Source organism: Rutidosis leptorrhynchoides, chromosome 8, assembly GCF_046630445.1.
Source record: "Rutidosis leptorrhynchoides isolate AG116_Rl617_1_P2 chromosome 8, CSIRO_AGI_Rlap_v1, whole genome shotgun sequence".
Classification (NCBI taxonomy): domain Eukaryota; kingdom Viridiplantae; phylum Streptophyta; class Magnoliopsida; order Asterales; family Asteraceae; genus Rutidosis; species Rutidosis leptorrhynchoides.
Genome location: NC_092340.1, coordinates 292,342,933 through 292,365,021, shown reverse-complemented (window position 1 = coordinate 292,365,021; position 22,089 = coordinate 292,342,933).

Sequence of the window (22,089 nt, the reverse complement as noted above, 5' to 3'; positions counted from 1 at the left end):
AATAGAAAGAAAATGGAAGAACTCTCGGCTATTACTATGAATGCTAATTGTTCAGCAGTGCTGTTGAATAAGATACCAGAAAAACTATCTGATCCAGGAAGTTTCACAATTCCATGTTTTCTGGGTAGTCTTAGTTCAATAGAAGCATTGGCAGATTTAGGTGCTAGTATAAATCTAATGCCGTATTCACTATACGCTAAACTAGACCTTGGAGAATTGAAACCAACCAGAATAAGCATACAACTAGCCGATAGATCAATAAAATATCCTAGAGGGATAATGGAGAACATGCTAGTTAAAGTTGGTACTTTAGTATTTCCAGTAGATTTTGTTATTTTGGACATGGAAGAAGATTCTCAAGTTCCTCTCATATTAGGAAGACCATTCTTAAATACGGCTAAAGCAATGATAGATGTGTTCGGTAAGAAATTGACCCTAAGTATAGAGGATGAGAGTGTTACCTTTTCAGTTGATAGAGCAATGCAACAACCACAATCTGCAGATGATACATGTTATTATATTCAAACTATAGATGCACATGCAGAATTATTAGAAGAATTTCCAGAATTACAAGGAACAGGAGAATGTTCTTTAGGAGAAGGTAATGAACCAATTGATGAAGCTGAAATGTTAGCTACACTTATAGCTAATGGATATGAACCAACAACAGAAGAAATTCAAATGCTAAAAGAAGAAGACAGATATCGATACAAATCATCGATAGAAGAACCTCCGAAATTAGAGTTAAAGCCACTTCCAAACCATTTGGAATACGCTTATTTACATGGTGAATCTGAATTACCTGTAATAATATCGTCTTCTCTTACTGAAAATGAGAAATCACAACTCATTTCTGTGTTGAAAGCTCATAAACCAGCCATTGCATGGAAGATTCATGATATTAAAGGAATAAGTCCTTCGTATTGCACACATAAAATCCTTATGGAAGAAGGTCATAAAACGTATGTGCAACGCCAACGAAGACTAAATCCTAATATGCAAGATGTAGTTAAAAAAGAGATTATTAAACTGCTAGATGCAGGTTTAATTTATCCAATTTCCGATAGTCCATGGGTAAGCCCAGTTCAATGCGTGCCTAAGAAGGGTGGCATGACTGTCATTACAAATGAGAAAAATGAGCTTATTCCTACTAGGACTGTAACAGGATGGCGTGTATGTATTGATTATAGAAAATTAAATGACACCACCAGAAAAGATCACTTTCCCTTACCTTTCATAGATCAAATGTTGGAAATATTAGAAATAGTTATTATTGTTTTCTAGATGGATTTTCCGGATATTTTCAAATTCCAATAGCACCCGAAGATCAAGATAAAACCACATTCACGTGCCCTTATGATACTTTTACTTACAAACGCATGCCATTTGGACTTTGCAACGCCCCAGCAACCTTTCAAAGGTGTATGATGGCGATTTTTCACGACATGATAGAAGAATGCATGGAAGTATTCATGGATGACTTTTCAGTCTTCGGTGATACATTTGAATCATGTCTAGTTAATCTGGAACGAATGCTTATTAGATGCGAACAATCAAATCTAGTACTTAATTGGGAGAAATGCCATTTCATGGTTAAAGAAGGCATCGTTCTTGGACATAAAATTTCAAAAGAAGGAATTGAAGTGGATAGAGCTAAAGTAGATGTAATTGCTAAACTTCCACATCCCACCAATGTTAGAGGAGTTAGGAGTTTTCTAGGGCATGCCGGTTTTTACCGACGTTTCATAAAATATTTTTCTAAAATTGCCACTCCTATGAATAAACTCCTAGAAAAGGATGCTCCATTCATCTTTTCAGATGAGTGTATTAAATCTTTTAATATTCTTAAAGAAAAACTTACTAATGCGCCGATCATGATAACACCAAATTGAAATCTACCATTTGAACTAATGTGCGATGCAAGTGATTTTGCAATGGGAGCCGTTTTAGGACAAAGGATTGAAAAACGATTTCAACCTATATATTATGCTAGTAAGACGTTACAAGGAGCACAAACGAATTATACAACTACTGAAAAAGAACTCCTTGCTATTGTCTTTGCTTTTGACAAATTTCGTTCATATCTCGTTCTAGCAAAAACGGTGGTCTATACCGACCATTCTGCTCTTAGATACCTATTTTCAAAACAAGATGCTAAACCAAGATTAATCCGTTGGATCTTACTCTTACAAGAGTTTGATATTGAAATCCGAGATAAAAGAGGAGCAGAAAATCTCGCCGCTGATCACCTTTCTCGTCTTGAAAATCCCGAATTAGAAGTTCTAAATGAATCGGCCATACAAGACAACTTTCCTGATGAATATCTATTGAAGATAGATTATAAAGAAATTCCATGGTTTGCAGACTATGCAAACTACTTAGTTTATGGATTCCTTGAAAAAGGATTATCGTACCAAAGACGAAAGAAATTCTTCAGTGATATAAAACACTATTTTTGGGAAGATCCACATCTGTTTAAAAGTTGTCCCGATGGAATAATACGCCGATGTGTATTTGGAGATGAAGCTAGTAAAATATTAAACCATTGTCACACAGGACCAACAGGAGGGCATTATGGGCCTCAACTAACAGCAAGAAAAGTTTATGATGCTGGATTCTATTGGCCTACAATTTACAAAGACGCACACCTTCTTTGCAAATCATGTGATGCTTGTCAAAGGGCCGGAAAAATAAGTCAACGTGAAGAAATGCCACAAAATGTCATCCAAGTATGTGAAGTATTTGACATTTGGGGTATTGACTTTATGGGTCCATTTCCAAAATCTCATAATAATCTATATATACTCGTAGCCATTGATTATGTATCTAAATGGGCGGAAGCACAAGCTCTCCTAACTAACGATGCACGAGTTGTAGTCAATTTTTTAAAACGTCTTTTTGCAAGGTTTGGAACACCGAAAGCTTTAATAAGTGATCGGGGTACTCATTTCTGTAATAATCAACTTGAGAAAGTTCTTAAAAGATATGGAGTAACTCATAAAATCTCCACCGCATATCATCCACAAACAAGTGGACAAGTTGAAAATACAAACCGAGCTTTAAAACGTATTCTAGAGAAAACCGTAGGATCAAATCCGAAGGAATGGTCCATTAAATTGGAGGATGCACTCTGGGCTTTTAGAACAGCCTACAAAACTCCAATTGGAACCACACCTTTTAGACTTATTTATGGAAAAGCATGTTATCTTCCAGTAGAAATTGAACACAAAGCATTTTGGGCTTTGAAGACATGTAATCTTGATTTACATGAAGCTGGACGTTTACGATTAAGTCAACTAAACGAATTAGAAGAATTAAGACATGAAGCATACGAAAATTCGTTAATCTATAAGGAAAGAACGAAGAAATGGCATGATAAAAGAATCAGAAGTTCAAAAGAATTTAAAGAAGGAGACAGAGTTCTTCTTTTCAATTCACGATTCAAGCTATTCCCTGGAAAATTGAAATCAAGATGGTCTGGACCATTCATAGTCAAAAGAGTTTTTCCATACGGAACGATAGAATTAATAAATTCAAAAGGGATTGAATTTAAAGTTAATGGTCACAGAGTTAAACATTACATACATGGTCCGATGGAAGTCGACAACGAAGTTAATCACAATTTCGACACCACAGCTAACTAAGTGTGGGGAGAATCAAGTCTTTAAAGGATAATATGTATTTCTGTTAGAGTTAGATTATCTGTTTTAGTGTAGTTCTCGAAAATGGAACCCGAATGGTCTTTCCCTAGCAGACCCTAAAGAACTAGTCTTCTCCCCCCATTCTGAATTTTTATTTTTTTTAGGAAATGAAGACTGCCTGTGAACTAAACCATGGTCTAATGCTACACACTTTGATTACTAAACGTAATAATGACATACTACCGAGTGAACTAGTATCAGTAATCAGAGAAAGAATGGACGGAGTTAGAAAAGAATCCAGATGCGAAGATAATAAGTTACAATTTGGTAAAGGAAAATCAAAATCCGCAGCGAAAAGAAGAGCACGACACCTAGAAAGATGTCACAAATGCGGAAAATGGTCACATGGAGGTAAATGTTCAAATAATCAAATCTATTCAAACACCGAATTTGTTACTTTATGCAGAGACGGACCGTTCATATGTTTAGAAGAAAAGACACTGAATGCTCGAGGTTACGCCTATGTAGCTATGGAAAACCAATTAAACCGACTATCTTATGAATGGGATAGATCATATAACTAAGAAATCTATTTCACAGGTAAGTCTGTACAGTTTTTATTTTATTTATTTTTATTTTTAACCTTTTGATAATAAACGATAATTTGTTCGCTAAAAAGTATTAAATTGGTATTGAATAAAATTAGGTTTGGCGACCGAAATTATTGATATCATTCAAAAATTTATTACATCACTGCGAAATTTAACGTTTATTCTTAAGGTATAAATATCTTTAATCAATCAACCCAAAATATTTCAAAAATTCGTCATGAGTTAAATTAGGTCTTGTAACCGAAATTACTTTACCGAAAAGAGGGGCGCATATTTTTGATAATATTTGATTGATTAAAGTGGGATAAAAATCCAAAAAGATTTTTAATTTTATTTTTACCATGTTTTTAAAATTAATATATAAATCTTAAATTAATATTGTAAACTTTGTAAAATCAATATATTTAAAATTGTAAATATTTGAAAAATTAATATAAGTTTGGTGTGAATTTATAATATGAATTTTTAAATTAAGATTGGTGTGAATTTTTAATTTTTAAAATATGAATTTTATTTTTATGCATTTCAAATTTTAAGTTTGGTATGAATTTTTAATATTAATTTTGAAATTTATATTTAAATTGTGTGAATTTAAAAACAAAAATTTACTTTATCTCATTAAGTTAAAAATATGATTTTTAAAATTCGTCGTAAGTTGAAGACTAGGTCTTTAAACCGAAATTGCTTTACCCGAGGGAGGGACGAGAACTTTTATTATCATTATTTTTAATCTTATTGAATTAAAGTATGCCAAAAACATTAAAAAACCCAAAAATCTTAGCTTTTAAAACAATCGCTACAAAAAGACAAATTTTAAAATTTTGTCGAAGGACGGACTAGGACATCGATCCGAAACGACCTCGTCCTAAATAACAAGGGAAACAAAATTTTAAAAATTAATTACTTAATTATTTTATAAGTTAATGATTATATATATATAAAAAAAAGCAAACTCCGCGACTCGCGGAGTTTGAAGGGTAAATCACCGCGAGTCGCGGGAGGACCAAAACCCAGAAAAAAATATAACGCAAAAACTGATCAGTCCACACACCACAAAACACAAAACTGCGAACATACTGCACGAAAAACCCGAAAAATACACCCCAAAATCACAATTTTTAACCGTTAATCACCAAATTTTTGACTAAAATCATGTTAAGAAGGATGCTATCTAGGAATTACTCAAGAAAAACGGTAAATTTCTACACCTAAACACCATTTAATTCGAAAATTAGTGTTCTTGAGCAATTTTTTCCCCAATTTGATTTTGATGCTTTTTAGTGTAATTAGGCTTAAATTGTTTATGTATTATGCTTGTATAACCTAGATTGATGATATTTAACATGATTAGAAGCCTTAAACTTCAAATTTTGAGTAATCTAGGGTTTGTGTTCTTGAGCAATTTGGGGCTTTTTGATATAAACAGGTTATGGACGATTTTTGTCATGAATTGTTGCTAAATTAAGTAGTATAACATGTCTAGGTAGTTAAATGATCCAAACTTTGAGCCTAAACATGATTTTGAGAATTAAAGTGGACTTTTTCAAGTCTAAAATTCATGAACTTGATTTTTGAGAGATAATGCCATTTGAAACTTGTTTAATTGCTAGTAATGATTATTTTGACATGTTATTTGAGTTGAATGCTTATGAACTTGACGAACATTTTCGTATATGTTTATTTGAAAAAGTGTAGATTTGATAAAAATGTGAAAATGAGCTTAAGTTTGATATAAATTGATCATGTCATTGTAATTATTTTGATTGATGATTTTGCTGACACTAATGCATATTTGGATGCACAAAATTTGTGTTTGATGTGTTTTGCAGACTGAAAGGGGTGAATCTTCATCCCAAGCCCGCAATGCTCCTGCTGAGAATGCGGAACAACAGGAGGTGGATAACTACTACAAGCAGGATATACCTTATCCAGTCATGACCTTTTCTGATATGCACTTGGAAGAGTTGCACCCGAACCTGAGATTTGACAGACTTTGGATAGATTATCCAAAATACCAAAGGGGTTTGCATACTCTTCATTCTAAGGTTGTTGAGGTACCGAGGGTCATAGAATGGGGACCCTTAGAAGCTGTAGAATTGGCCGGGCCAATTAGGGAATTACTTGTACAGAGGTATGGTAATTCTACTTTTAATGACTGGGTACGTTTATTCACCATGCGTAAACCTTTATATAAAGTATGGTGTGAAGAATTGTTATGTAGTATAGAATTAAATGATCGGGTAGCTAGTTTAACCGACCGATCATTTATTAGATTTTTGTTAGGAGGTTCGATGCGCCACATGTCTTTACTAGACATGGCTCAGGCTTTACGTATATATACGCCTGAGGAGTTAGCATCTGCCGATTGTAGAGGGTTGATACTAAACGGTAGAAAGATAGATGAAAATTTTGATACACACGGTGTGTGGAGTCAAATGACAAGCCATCACCGTTTCAAAGGGGGAAATTACTCTTATTTGGATATAGATAGAGCCGAATTAAGAGTGATTCATAGGTTTTTAGCTAATTCGATTACACAAAGAGGTAAGAACAAGGAAAAGGTAAATGAACAGGATTTGTTTTACCATATGTGTATTCGAGACCCACAAAGCGCTGTAAGTATACCGTATTGTGTGGGTTATTATTTATCAGCTATGGTTCGGGGGATGAGACCGCATAGCATAATAGGAGGTGGTATTTTTATTACTTTGATTGCTGAATATCTCGGTGTGGATATAAGTCGGGGGGGATTATTAGTCGAAGAACAAGAACCCCGCGATACTATAGGTTTAAATGTATACCATGGTGCGAAAGTTTTGAAGAGGCGAAATAACGCCGCAGTACCATACCATGGTAGACATCCACAGGTTGAGAGAAACCAACAGCAAGGTAATGTAGGAGGGGGAAATGAGATGCAAGAAATGCAAAGGTTTATAGCTTCACAGGAGTACGAAAATGCTAGACAGAGAGCATTTGAAGATTGGCAAGTTCATCAGAACCAAATCATAGCTCATTGCCAACATATAGGTAGAAACTATATTCCTACACCAAAACCCATATTCCCTCCCTGGTCTATAGAGATGCAACCACCGTATCCTACGTATAACCCTGCCGAAGCATTCTATAGCACCTATGGTTATGCCTGGAACCCCTATTGGTACCAGTATCATCCCTAGTCTACTTAGTTTTATTTATTTTGTAATTTGTAATGTTGATACATTTAATACTTATGTTAATATTGTAATAGCTTTTATAATTTTCTAACTTTTATTCTTAGATTTTAATAATTTTTGAATGTGGGGTAATATACCAAACTTCAAAAATATGTATATATGTTTGCAGTTTATCTTATGTACACAACAGGGTAAAACAACGCATTTTCAAAGACTGGCATTAAGTTCAGCAAAAGCAACTAATTTTAACGACAAGATGCAAAATATATGTGAAATAACAACAAGACGGAATGAACAAATGATGTGCACCATTTATCATTCAGCAAACAAACGCCAATATGTTTGGAAACTTGGGTAAAATTTAATCATTTTCACACAAATCACCCTCAATAATTTAAATTGTTACTGATTTCTTGCAAATGAGGGCATTGCAAGATCTTAAGTGTGGGAAGGGGTTAAATTCTTTCGGATTTTAAAATTTTTTACTTTATACACTTGGTTACCATTAAAAATACTAGTAAAGCAGTAGTTGTATTAGAATCTAGTGCTCTCTGATAATAAAGAACAGCCCTAGTCTTATATACTGACTACCCAATTCTAGTAAAAGTTTTAAAAATTTTCAATTAAATGAACTCAAAATCATGTTTATACATATTTATGAACGATAAAACTAGGTTTTAACACCGAAATTATTGTTACCTCAAAAAGGACATAAATTGAGAAACAAACCAAAATGTTAAAATTCATTTAAAATGGAATAGAGGACGATAAAAAGGAAAATAAAAGCCAAGTGTGGGAATATTTACCAAGTTATCTTAAACATATGTCACATATATCTGTAACAAATAACTGAAAATACTTTTGCTTTGGACTAAACTAAACTGTTTTACCCGATGAAAGAAAAGAAGAGATGGATCTACACGATGAATCAATTCCATCATTAAAAGGAAGTAAAGTCTTCCGAAAAAGACACGCGCTTCTTGATTTAGGTCATGAAGTTGTCGTCCAGACCAGCTGTAGGTTGACGAAAAATCGAGAAAAGTCATCACTAAAATCAGCAGGAAATCCACGGACCTCAGCATTAAACAGGGTCGCCAAGTGGTTAGATTTATCCTAACCATGAGAAGGATTTATCTCGTACAATGGGGGGGCACCATGCAAATTATCTTGATAAGACTAATGAATCAGATTCCCAGAAAGGATAATCTCCTTAAAAGATCAAAAATCAGCTTTTAAGCCTGATATTACTCAATCCTAGAGATTGACCTTAAAGATTGAGAATTCAAACTCATGGAATTCAATGATATCTAAACTCGAGCTTGAATGAGAAAATATTTTGATCAAAATTACAAACCGATTTGTTTTCTGAAAACCCTATTTTCAATACGTTCATTACCATTGAACGTAAAATCCTAGGAATTCACCTGGAATTCATTAGGTCACCTGAACTAAATTGGGTGTCAACCGTAAGAACGGTGGTTGCATAGCATGGTCAAAGACAAGACCTTGTGCCAGACCGAAAAATCATAAGGGTGAGCTTTACTATTGCTCCTACCAAGGATAGTAATTGCGTCCGACACGTTATAGACCATAATTAAAAGCATGTCAGGGGACATTACCTTAACAGTTGCTTGTTCAACGCTTTCCTTTACAACCAGACGGTAGTTTACCGAAAGGTAATATACGGGACAAGTAAACTGGACGTGTTGCTTTCCAAATACAAGGTTAGCAAGTGGGTGACACAAAACCATAAGTTTTGAGCTAAAATTTTCAAATCTGAAACCCACCAAACCCACAAAAATATTTGGAAAACACCGGTAAAGGTTTATTCCAGAAAACTTATCTAGGGTAAAAACTAGATTTAATTTTCAAAAGATCAAATGTTTTCATAAAGATCCAATTTCCTTAATGGATCTAAATTTTTATAGTCATGTGGGACTGTAAACCATATCGTTACTACCATTGTTTATACCGCCGTATAGAAATCACTGATGTACAAAGTGTGAAGAATAAAGAAGTGATTCTAGTATTTCAAGACGATATTGCTTGAGGACAAGCAACGCTCAAGTGTGGGAATATTTGATAATGCTAAAAACGAACATATATTTCATAGCATTATTCCTCAAGAAAGACAAGCTTTTAGTTGCAATTGTTCTATTTACAAGTGATATTCGTTTAAATAATAAAAGGTGAAGATAAAAGACAGATTCGACGAATTGAAGACGCAAATGACCAAAAAGCTCAAAAGAACAAAAGACAATCAAAGAGGTTCCAATTATTGATAAAGAAACGTCTCGAAATTACAAGAGTACAAGATTCAAAACGCAAAGTACAAGATATTAAATTGTACGCAAGGACGTTCAAAAATCCGGAACCGGGACATAAGTCAACTCTCAACGCTCGACGCAACGGACTAAAAATTACAAGTCAACTATGCACATAAATATAATATAATATTTAAATAATTCTTATAATTATTTAATATATTATATTTATTTATAAAACGTCGGCAAACAAAGAGCCAAAAGCTGGTGAGCTGTATTCACAAACTCCGCGACTCGCGGAGTTTGAAGGCCAAAGGGGCCGCGAGTCGCGGAGCCCCAAAATTTGAAAGTCCCTATAAAGCCATCCGAATTCTGAGCATTTTAAATCACAATATATCCATCCATCTCTCTATCTATATCGTAAAATATATATATATATATATTTATAATTTATATTTTAATTTTAATTATAATTCTAATAATAAGGGTATGTTAGCGAATGTTGTAAGGGTGTAAGTCGAAATTCTGTCCGTGTAAGCTACGCTATTTTTAATCATTGTAAGTTATGTTCAACCTTTTTATATTAATGTCTCGTAGCTAAGTTATTATTATGCTTATTTAATCCGAAGTAATCATGATGTTGGGCTAATTACTAAAAATTGGGTAATTGGGCTTTGTACCATAATTGGGGTTTGGATAAAAGAACGACACTTGTGGAAATTAGACTATGGGCTATTAATGGGTTTTATATTAACTAAACAATACCTTGTTAATTTAATATACAAACTTATAATTCGACGTATTTATATATAACCACATACGCTTAACCGGACACGATGGGCGGGATATTTATAAGTACGAATTATTGTTCATTTGACCGGACACGGGGATGGATTAATAGTCAATGGACTCATTAAAAGAGGGGTGGATTACATTCAAGGGTAATTGGTGTAATTGTTAACAAAGTAGTAAAACCTTGGTTTACACGCAGTCGATAACCTGGTGTATTCATTAAACAAAGTATTAAAACCTTGTTACAATTCGAATCCCCAATTAGTTGGAATATTTGACTTCGGGAATAAGAATAATTTGACGAAGGCTTTCGCTCTTTATATTTATGACTGATGGACTATTATGGACAAATCCGTATGGACATATTAAATAATCCAGGACAAAGGACAATTAACCCATGGGCATAAAACTAAAATCAACACGTCAAACATCATGATTACGGAAGTTTAAATAAGCATAATTCTTTTATTTCATATTTAATTTCCTTTATTTTATATTTAATTGCACTTCTAATTATCGCATTTTTATTGTTATTTTATTTAATTGCACTTTTAATTATCGTACTTTTAATTATCGCAAGTTTATTTTATCGCACTTTTATTATTCGCAATTTCATTACCGTTATTTACTTTACGCTTTAATTTAAGTCTTGTATTTATATTTATTATTTTACATTTGGTTTTAACTGCGACTAAAGTTTTAAAATCAACAAACCGGTCATTAAACGGTAAAAACCCCCTTTATAATAATAATATTACTTATATATATATTTGTATTTTTATAAAAGTAAACTAATATAGCGTTAAGCTTTGTTTAAAGATTTCCCTGTGGAACGAACCGGACTTACTAAAAACTACACTACTGTACGATTAGGTACAGTACCTATAAGTGTTGTAGCAAAGTTTAAGTATATCCATTCTCTAAATAAATAAATATCTTGTGTAAAATTGTATCGTATTTAATAGTGTTTCCTGCTAAAATTAATAACTATTTTATACCACTCTGCTCAACCATCAAGTATTTTTGGCGCCGCTGCCGGGGAACTCTTAAAAGCCGGAAGCACAACGCTAATAAAAAAAAAAGATTTTTAGTTTACTTTTATTAAAATTCGCTTTTGTAAAAATACGAATTTAAATATCCGAAAATATAAAAATATACAAAAATATAACTATTTTTAGAAGTTTGATAAATATTTAAGTTTTATTAAGTTTCTTTAGTTTGTAAAAATATAAGTTTTATTTAATTTATTTTATAAATATATTTTATAAATATAAAAAACCGAAAATATATATATATATATATATATATATATATATATATATATATATATATATATATATATATATATATATATCTAGCTTTAAGATTTTTATTTATAAAATTATAAAGTAGTCTATTTTTTTTTATTCTAGTTTTGTTTTAAATATAAGTTTTTATTATACGCATATTTTTTTTATATAAACAGAAAAATATAAAAACAGAAAAAAAAAAACGCGTCGAATTTTAAACCTGTCAGTTGAAATTTGGAACCCCGCGACTCGCGGGGTTTGCTGCTTTAAATACCGCAACTCGCGGAGTTTCCCTGACACGCTGACAGAACCCTAATTCCGCATTAATTACGGGTAATTATTAATTATTATTATTATTTAACCCTAATTATTATTATTATTATAATTAGTTTTATTATTACTTTTACTTTTTATTTAATTTATGTATTTAGTATAAATTAGTTTAATTAAATTGTAAAATTAATAGTTTTATTAAATAATTAATATAAAAATAATATTTTTATAAAAATTGTACTTTTTACAACTTTTTGTATATTTTTATATTTTGTCCCTTTTCAATCGTTTTAACGTAATATTTGTATTTTTAGCTCATATTTAGTTTTAAACTTAGTTTTTGCCATAGTTATTTTTACTTCTAGATTTTTAGGCTTTGCCGTAAAATCCCTTAAGTGCTTTTTCTTTAGACTAAGATTTAGATGCTTTAGAATTTTGCGACGCCTTTTTAAGTTTTAGTTTCTTTTTAAGTTATTTCCATTTGGGATATAGTTTTTCCTGTAAGCTTTAATATTTTTAGACACCTTTTACTATGTACCAATTATCATTCCAATTAGTAATCTCAATTTGCGATTATAATTTTAAGTTAGTTGTAGTAATAAGGTTAGGTTAGTCAAGTGTTTTTAAGTGTTATAAGTTTCTTTTATTTTTCCGTCACCTTTTATTTTTCAACCATTTTTCTTTTTCGACCTTTTTCGACGAACTCTTTTTCTTTCTTATTTCTCGCTATTCTAGTTTTAGGACATAGATTTTTATTCTACCTCTTATCTAAATTTCTTAAAATTACGAAAATTTATTTTAAGTGGTTAAATTGATAGACATCAAAATTTTCTGGTTCGTAGTAATAGTTGGATTTGTACGTGGACCGGGTTATTGGAGCCAAACAGTCCTCAATTATATTGAGACCAAACGAATCCTGCCCCTCTGCTGCATCTTTTGGCTATTCGAAACGTGGGCAAAAATCAGAAAAGTCTATTGATTGGATAACTTATTATAATTTTTTCTTTCCTTTTAAAAACTAATAGGATATTCAGTGAATGCACCGAGCAAGACGTTCACCACCTTTTGTACGTTCACCACCTGTAACTAGATCAAGACATTTAGCAAATATTACCGCCGTTGATTTTTCTTTAGAATCGTCATCCAGTCGACCAAGTACTTCAGTTCAAACTTCCGATAATCCATTTTTTGAACCCGACCTCACAATTGAGAATCCGGAGAATATTCAGGAACGATTCGTAGATCCTGAACCACTAAACTTTCCTCCGGAACCACCAATCATTCAAACAGAGATTGTTGAGGAACGAACCATTAAATCAGAATCCTCTAGTGATTCCGATTCAACAAATTCAATTATGGAGAATCTGGAACCTTTAAGTATGGAAGACCGAATGAGAGCTAAACGCACTGGCCAAGGTAACGCAATTACTCATCCAGACATTAATGCGCCAGATTATGAAATTAAAGGACAAATTCTACACATGGTGACTAATCAATGCCAATTTAGTTGTGCGCCGAAGGAAGATCCAAATGAACATTTACGTACCTTTAATAGGATCTGCACACTATTTAAAATCCGAGAAGTGGAGGATGAACAGATATATCTCATGTTATTTCCCTGGACTTTAAAGGGAGAAGCCAAAGATTGGTTGGAATCGTTACCTGAAGGGGCGATTGATACATGGGATGTTTTAGTTGACAAATTTCTTAAACAATTCTTTCCTGCATCTAAAGCCGTAAGACTTCAAGCAGAAATTGTTACGTTTACACAGAAGCCAAATGAAACTCTATATGAGGCATGGACTAGATATGGAAAGTTATTAAGAGGATGTCCGCAACATGGTTTAGACACCTGTCAAATAGTACAAATATTCTACCAAGGATGCGACATCACTACAAGGAAAGATATAGATATAGCAGCTGGTGGTTCTATTATGAAGAAAACCGAAACTGATGCTTACAAAATTATTGATAACACTGCTTCCCACTCACATGAGTGGCACCAAGAAAAAGATATCGTTAGATCATCTAAAGCAGCTAGAGCCGATTCTAGCCATGACTTAGATTCCATTTCCGCAAAGATAGATGCTGTGGAGAGACGAATGGAAAAGATGACTAAAGATATTCACTCAATACGAATTAGTTGTGAGCAGTGTGGAGGACCACATTTGACAAAAGATTGTCTCAGTATTGAATTAACAATGGAACAAAGAGAAAATATTTCATACATAAACCAAAGGCCTGGAAATAATTATCAGAATAATTATCAACCGCCAAGACCAATTTACAATCAAAACCAGAATTATAACCGAAATATTCCATACAACAACCAACAAGGTCCTAGCAATCAACAAGTATCCAATAATACTTACAACCAGCAAAGACCTAATTTTCAAAACAAACCACCACAACAAACCGATGATAAAAAGCCGAATTTAGAAGATACGATGACGAAGCTAGTTGAAACTCAAACGCAGTTTTTCACATCTCAAAAACAAACCAATGAACAAAATGCTCAAGCATTTAGAAATCAACAAGCTTCTATTCAAAATCTGGAACAAGAAGTAAGTAACCTAGCAAGGTTAATAGGTGAAAGAAAACCGGGAAGTCTACCTAGTGATACAAATGCTAACCCCCGGAATGAAACAGCTAAAGCTATTACCACAAGAAGTGGTACAACACTTAAACCACCTGAAATACCTGTAACTTCTGATGAAACTATTCCTACACCACAAGAACCACAACCTGATCAAGATAAGGAAAAAGAACCGGTAGTTGAAAAGGTTAATGAAGATAAAACAGTTAAGGCTAAACCTTATGTTAAACCATACCAACCACCACTTCCTTACCCGAGTAAAATGAAGAAAGAGAAACTTGAAGCCGAGCAATCCAAATTCTTGGATATGTTTAAACAGATAAATGTAAATCTTCCTTTCATTGATGTGATTTCAGGAATGCCTAGATATGCTAAATTATTGAAAGATCTAATCTCAAATAGAAAGAAAATGGAAGAACTCTCGGCTGTTACTATGAATGCTAATTGTTCAACAGTGCTGTTGAATAAGATACCAGAAAAACTATCTGATCCAGGAAGTTTCACAATTCCATGTTTTCTGGGTATTCTTAGTTCAATAGAAGCATTGGCAGATTTAGGTGCTAGTATAAATCTAATGCCGTATTCACTATACGCTAAACTAGACCTTGGAGAATTGAAACCAACCAGAATAAGCATACAACTAGCCGATAGATCAATAAAATATCCTAGAGGGATAATGGAGAACATGCTAGTTAAAGTTGGTACTTTAGTATTTCCAGTAGATTTTGTTGTTTTGGATATGGAAGAAGATTCTCAAGTTCCTCTCATATTAGGAAGACCATTCTTAAATACGGCTAAAGCAATGATAGACGTGTTCGGTAAGAAATTGACCCTAAGTATAGAGGATGAGAGTGTTACCTTTTCAGTTGATAGAGCAATGCAACAACCATAATCTGCAGATGATACATGTTATTATATTCAAACTATAGATGCACATGCAGAATTATTAGAAGAATTTCCAGAATTACAAGGAACAGGAGAATGTTCTTTAGGAGAAGGTAATGAACCAATTGATGAAGCTGAAATGTTAGCTACACTTATAGCTAATGGATATGAACCAACAACAGAAGAAATTCAAATGCTAAAAGAAGAAGACAGATATCGATACAAATCATCAATAGAAGAACCTCCGAAATTAGAGTTAAAGCCACTTCCAAAAAATTTGGAATACGCTTATTTACATGGTGAATCTGAATTACCTGTAATAATATCGTCTTCTCTTACTGAAAATGAGAAATCACAACTCATTTCTGTGTTGAAAGCTCATAAACCAGCCATTGCATGGAAGATTCATGATATTAAAGGAATAAGTCCTTCGTATTGCACACATAAAATCCTTATGGAAGAAGTTCATAAAACGTATGTGCAACGCCAACGAAGACTAAATCCTAATATGCAAGATGTAGTTAAAAAAGAGATTATTAAACTGCTAGATGCAGGTTTAATTTATCCAATTTCTGATAGTCCATGGGTAAGCCCAGTTCAATGCGTGCCTAAGAAGGGTGGCATGACTGTCATTACAAATGAGAAAAATGAGCTTATTCCTACTAGGACTGTAACAGGATGGCGTGTATGTATTGATTATAGAAAATTAAATGACGCCACCAGAAAAGATCACTTTCCCTTACCTTTCATAGATCAAATGTTGGAAAGATTAGCCGAAAATAGTTATTATTGTTTTCTAGATGGATTTTCCGGATATTTTCAAATTCCAATAGCACCCGAAGATCAAGAGGAAACCACATTCACGTGCCCTTATGGTACTTTTGCTTACAAACGCATGCCATTTGGACTTTGCAACGCCCCAGCAACCTTTCAAAGGTTTATGATGGCGATTTTTCACGACATGATAGAAGAATGCATGGAAGTATTCATGGATGACTTTTCAGTCTTCGATGATACATTTGAATCATGTCTAGTTAATCTGGAACGAATGCTTATTAGATGCGAACAATCAAATCTAGTACTTAATTGGGAGAAATGTCATTTCATGGTTAAAGAAGGCATCGTTCTTGGACATAAAATTTCAAAAGAAGGAATTGAAGTGGATAGAGCTAAAGTAGATGTAATTGCTAAACTTCCACATCCCACCAATGTTAGAGGAGTTAGGAGTTTTCTAGGGCATGCCAGTTTTTACCGACGTTTCATAAAAGATTTTTCTAAAATTGCCACTCCTATGAATAAACTCCTAGAAAAGGATGCTCCATTCATCTTTTCAGATGAGTGTATTAAATCTTTTAATATTCTTAAAGAAAAACTTACTAATGCGGCGATCATGATAACACCAAATTGGAATCTACCATTTGAACTAATGTGCGATGCAAGTGATTTTGCAATGGGAGCCGTTTTAGGACAAAGGATTGAAAAACGATTTCAACCTATATATTATGCTAGTAAGACGTTACAAGGAGCACAAACGAATTATACAACTACTGAAAAAGAACTCCTTGCTATTGTCTTTGCTTTTGACAAATTTCGTTCATATCTCGTTCTAGCAAAAACGGTGGTCTATACCGACCATTCTGCTCTTAGATACCTATTTTCAAAACAAGATGCTAAACCAAGATTAATCCGTTAGATCTTACTTTTACAAGAGTTTGATATTGAAATCCGAGATAAAAGAGGAGCAGAAAATCTCGCCGCTGATCACCTTTCTCGTCTTGAAAATCCCGAATTAGAAGTTCTAAATGAATCGGCCATACAAGACAACTTTCCTGATGAATATCTATTGAAGATAGATTATAAAGAAATTCCATGGTTTGCAGACTATGCAAACTACTTAGTTTGTGGATTCCTTGAAAAAGGATTATCGTACCAAAGACGAAAGAAATTCTTCAGTGATATAAAACACTATTTTTGGGAAGATCCACATCTGTTTAAAAGTTGTCTCGATGGAATAATACGCTGATGTGTATTTGGAGATGAAGCTAGTAAAATATTAAACCATTGTCACACAGGACCAACAGGAGGGCATTATGGGCCTCAACTAACAGCAAGAAAAGTTTATGATGCTGGATTCTATTGGCCTACAATTTACAAAGACGCACACCTTCTTTGCAAATCCTGTGATGCTTGTCAAAGGGCCGGAAAAATAAGTCAACGTGATGAAATGCCACAAAATGTCATCCAAGTATGTGAAGTATTTGACATTTGGGGTATTGACTTTATGGGTCCATTTCCAAAATCTCATAATAATCTATATATACTCGTAGCCATTGATTATGTATCTAAATGGGCGGAAGCACAAGCTCTCCCAACTAACGATGCACGAGTTGTAGTCAATTTTTTAAAACGTCTTTTTGCAAGGTTTGGAACACCGAAAGCTTTAATAAGTGATCGGGGTACTCATTTCTGTAATAATCAACTTGAGAAAGTTCTTAAAAGATATGGAGTAACTCATAAAATCTCCACCGCATATCATCCACAAACAAGTGGACAAGTTGAAAATACAAACCGAGCTTTAAAACGTATTCTAGAGAAAACCGTAGGATCAAATCCGAAGGAATGGTCCATTAAATTGGAGGATGCACTCTGGGCTTTTAGAACAGCCTACAAAACTCCAATTGGAACCACACCTTTTAGACTTATTTATGGAAAAGCATGTCATCTTCCAGTAGAAATTGAACACAAAGCATTTTAGGCTTTGAAGACATGTAATCATGATTTACATGAAGCTGGACGTCTACGATTAAGTCAACTAAACGAATTAGAAGAATTAAGACATGAAGCATACGAAAATTCGTTAATCTATAAGGAAAGAACGAAGAAATGGCATGATAAAAGAATCAGAAGTTCAAAAGAATTTAAAGAAGGAGACAGAGTTCTTCTTTTCAATTCACGATTCAAGCTATTCCCTGGAAAATTGAAATCAAGATGGTCTGGACCATTCATAGTCAAAAGAGTTTTTCCATACGGAACGATAGAATTAATAAATTCAAAAGGGATTGAATTTAAAGTTAATGGTCACAGAGTTAAACATTACATACATGGTCCGATGGAAGTCGACAACGAAGTTAATCACAATTTCGACACCACAGCTAACTAAGTGTGGGGAGAATCAAGTCTTTAAAGGATAATATGTATTTCTGTTAGAGTTAGATTATCTGTTTTAGTGTAGTTCTCGAAAATGGAACCCGAATGGTCTTTCCCTAGCAGACCCTAAAGAACTAGTCTTCTCCCCCCATTCTGAATTTTTATTTTTTTTAGGAAATGAAGACTGCCTGTGAACTAAACCATGGTCTAATGCTACACACTTTGATTACTAAACGTAATAATGACATACTACCGAGTGAACTAGTATCAGTAATCAGAGAAAGAATGGACGGAGTTAGAAAAGAATCCAGATGCGAAGATAATAAGTTACAATTTGGTAAAGGAAAATCAAAATCCGCAGTGAAAAGAAGAGCACGACACCTAGAAAGATGTCACAAATGCGGAAAATGGTCACATGGAGGTAAATGTTCAAATAATCAAATCTATTCAAACACCGAATTTGTTACTTTATGCAGAGACGGACCGTTCATATGTTTAGAAGAAAAGACACTGAATGCTCGAGGTTACGCCTATGTAGCTATGGAAAACCAATTAAACCGACTATCTTATGAATGGGATAGATCATATAACTAAGAAATCTATTTCACAGGTAAGTCTGTACAGTTTTTATTTTATTTATTTTTATTTTTAACCTTTTGATAATAAACGATAATTTGTTCGCTAAAAAGTATTAAATTGGTATTGAATAAAATTAGGTTTGGCGACCGAAATTATTGATATCATTCAAAAATTTATTACATCACTGCGAAATTTAACGTTTATTCTTAAGGTATAAATATCTTTAATCAATCAACCCAAAATATTTCAAAAATTCGTCATGAGTTAAATTAGGTCTTGTAACCGAAATTACTTTACCGAAAAGAGTGGCGCATATTTTTGATAATATTTGATTGATTAAAGTGGGATAAAAAGCCAAAAAGATTTTTAATTTTATTTTTACCATGTTTTTAAAATTAATATATAAATCTTAAATTAATATTGTAAACTTTGTAAAATCAATATATTTAAAATTGTAAATATTTGAAAAATTAATATAAGTTTGGTATGAATTTATAATATGAATTTTTAAATTAAGATTGGTGTGAATTTTTAATTTTTAAAATATGAATTTTATTTTTATGCATTTCAAATTTTAAGTTTGGTATGAATTTTTAATATTAATTTTGAAATTTATATTTAAATTGTGTGAATTTAAAAACAAAAATTTACTTTATCTCATTAAGTTAAAAATATGATTTTTAAAATTCGTCGTAAGTTGAAGACTAGGTCTTTAAACCGAAATTGCTTTACCCGAGGGAGGGACGAGAACTTTTATTATCATTATTTTTAATCTTATTGAATTAAAGTATGCCAAAAACATTAAAAAACCCAAAAATCTTAGCTTTTAAAACAATCGCTACAAAAAGACAAATTTTAAAATTTTGTCGAAGGACGGACTAGGACATCGATCCGAAACGACCTCGTCCTAAATAACAAGGGAAACAAAATTTTAAAAATTAATTACTTAATTATTTTATAAGTTAATGATTATATATATAAAAAAAAGCAAACTCCGCGACTTGCGGAGTTTGAAGGGTAAATCACCGCGAGTCGCGGGAGGACCAAAACCCAGAAAAAAATATAACGCAAAAACTGATCAGTCCACACACCACAAAACACAAAACTGCGAACATACTGCACGAAAAACCCGAAAAATACACCCCAAAATCACAATTTTTAACCGTTAATCACCAAATTTTTTACTAAAATCATGTTGAGAAGGATGCTATCTAGGAATTACTCAAGAAAAAGGGTAAATTTCTACACCTAAACACCATTTAATTCGAAAATTAGTGTTCTTGAGCAATTTTTTCCCCAATTTGATTTTGATGCTTTTTAGTGTAATTAGGCTTAAATTGTTTATGTATTATGCTTGTATAACCTAGATTGATGCTATTTAACATGATTAGAAGCCTTAAACTTCAAATTTTGAGTAATCTAGGGTTTGTGTTCTTGAGCAATTTGGGGATTTTTGATATAAACAGGTTATGGCCGATTTTTGTCATGAATTGTTGCTAAATTAAGTAGTATAACATGTCTAGGTAGTTAAATGATCCAAACTTTGAGCCTAAAAATGATTTTGAGAATTAAAGTGGACTTTTTCAAGTCTAAAATTCATGAACTTGATTTTTGAGAGATAATGCCATTTGAAACTTGTTTAATTGCTAGTAATGATTATTTTGACATGTTATTTGAGTTGAATGCTTATGAATTTGGCGAACATTTTCGTATATGTTTATTTGAAAAAGTGTAGATTTGATAAAAATGTGAAAATGAGCTTAAGTTTGATATAAATTGATCATGTCATTGTAATTATTTTGATTGATGATTTTGCTGACACTAATGCATATTTGGATGCACAAAAATTGTGTTTGATGTGTTTTGCAGACTGAAAGGGGTGAATCTTCATCCCAAGCCCGCAATGCTCCTGCTGAGAATGCGAAACAACAGGAGGTGGATAACTACTACAAGCAGGATATACCTCATCCAGTCATGACCTTTTCTGATATGCACTTGGAAGAGTTGCACCCGAACCTGAGATTTGACAGACTTTGGATAGATTATCCAAAATACCAAAGGGGTTTGCATACTCTTCATTCTAAGGTTGTTGAGGTACCGAGGGTCATAGAATGGGGACCTTTAGAAGCTGTAGAATTGGCCGGGCCAATTAGGGAATTACTTGTACAGAGGTATGGTAATTCTACTTTTAATGACTGGGTACGTTTATTCACCATGCGTAGACCTTTATATAAAGTATGGTGTGAAGAATTGTTATGTAGTATAGAATTAAATGATCGGGTAGCTAGTTTAACCGACCGATCATTTATTAGATTTTTGTTAGGAGGTTCGATGCGCCACATGTCTTTACTAGACATGGCTCAGGCTTTACGTATATATACGCCTGAGGAGTTAGCATCTACCGATTGTAGAGGGTTGATACTAAATGGTAGAAAGATAGATGAAAATTTTGATACACACGGTGTGTGGAGTCAAATGACAAGCCATCACCGTTTCAAAGGGGGAAATTACTCTTATTTGGATATAGATAGAGCCGAATTAAGAGTGATTCATAGGTTTTTAGCTAATTCGATTACACAAAGAGGTAAGAACAAGGAAAAGGTAAATAAACAGGATTTGTTTTACCATATGTGTATTCGAGACCCACAAAGCGCTGTAAGTATACCGTATTGTGTGGGTTATTATTTATCAGCTATGGTTCGGGGGATGAGACCGCATAGCATAATAGGAGGTGGTATTTTTATTACTTTGATTGCTGAATATCTCGGTGTGGATATAAGTCGGGGGGGATTATTAGTCGAAGAACCAGAACCCCGCGATACTATAGGTTTAAATGTAT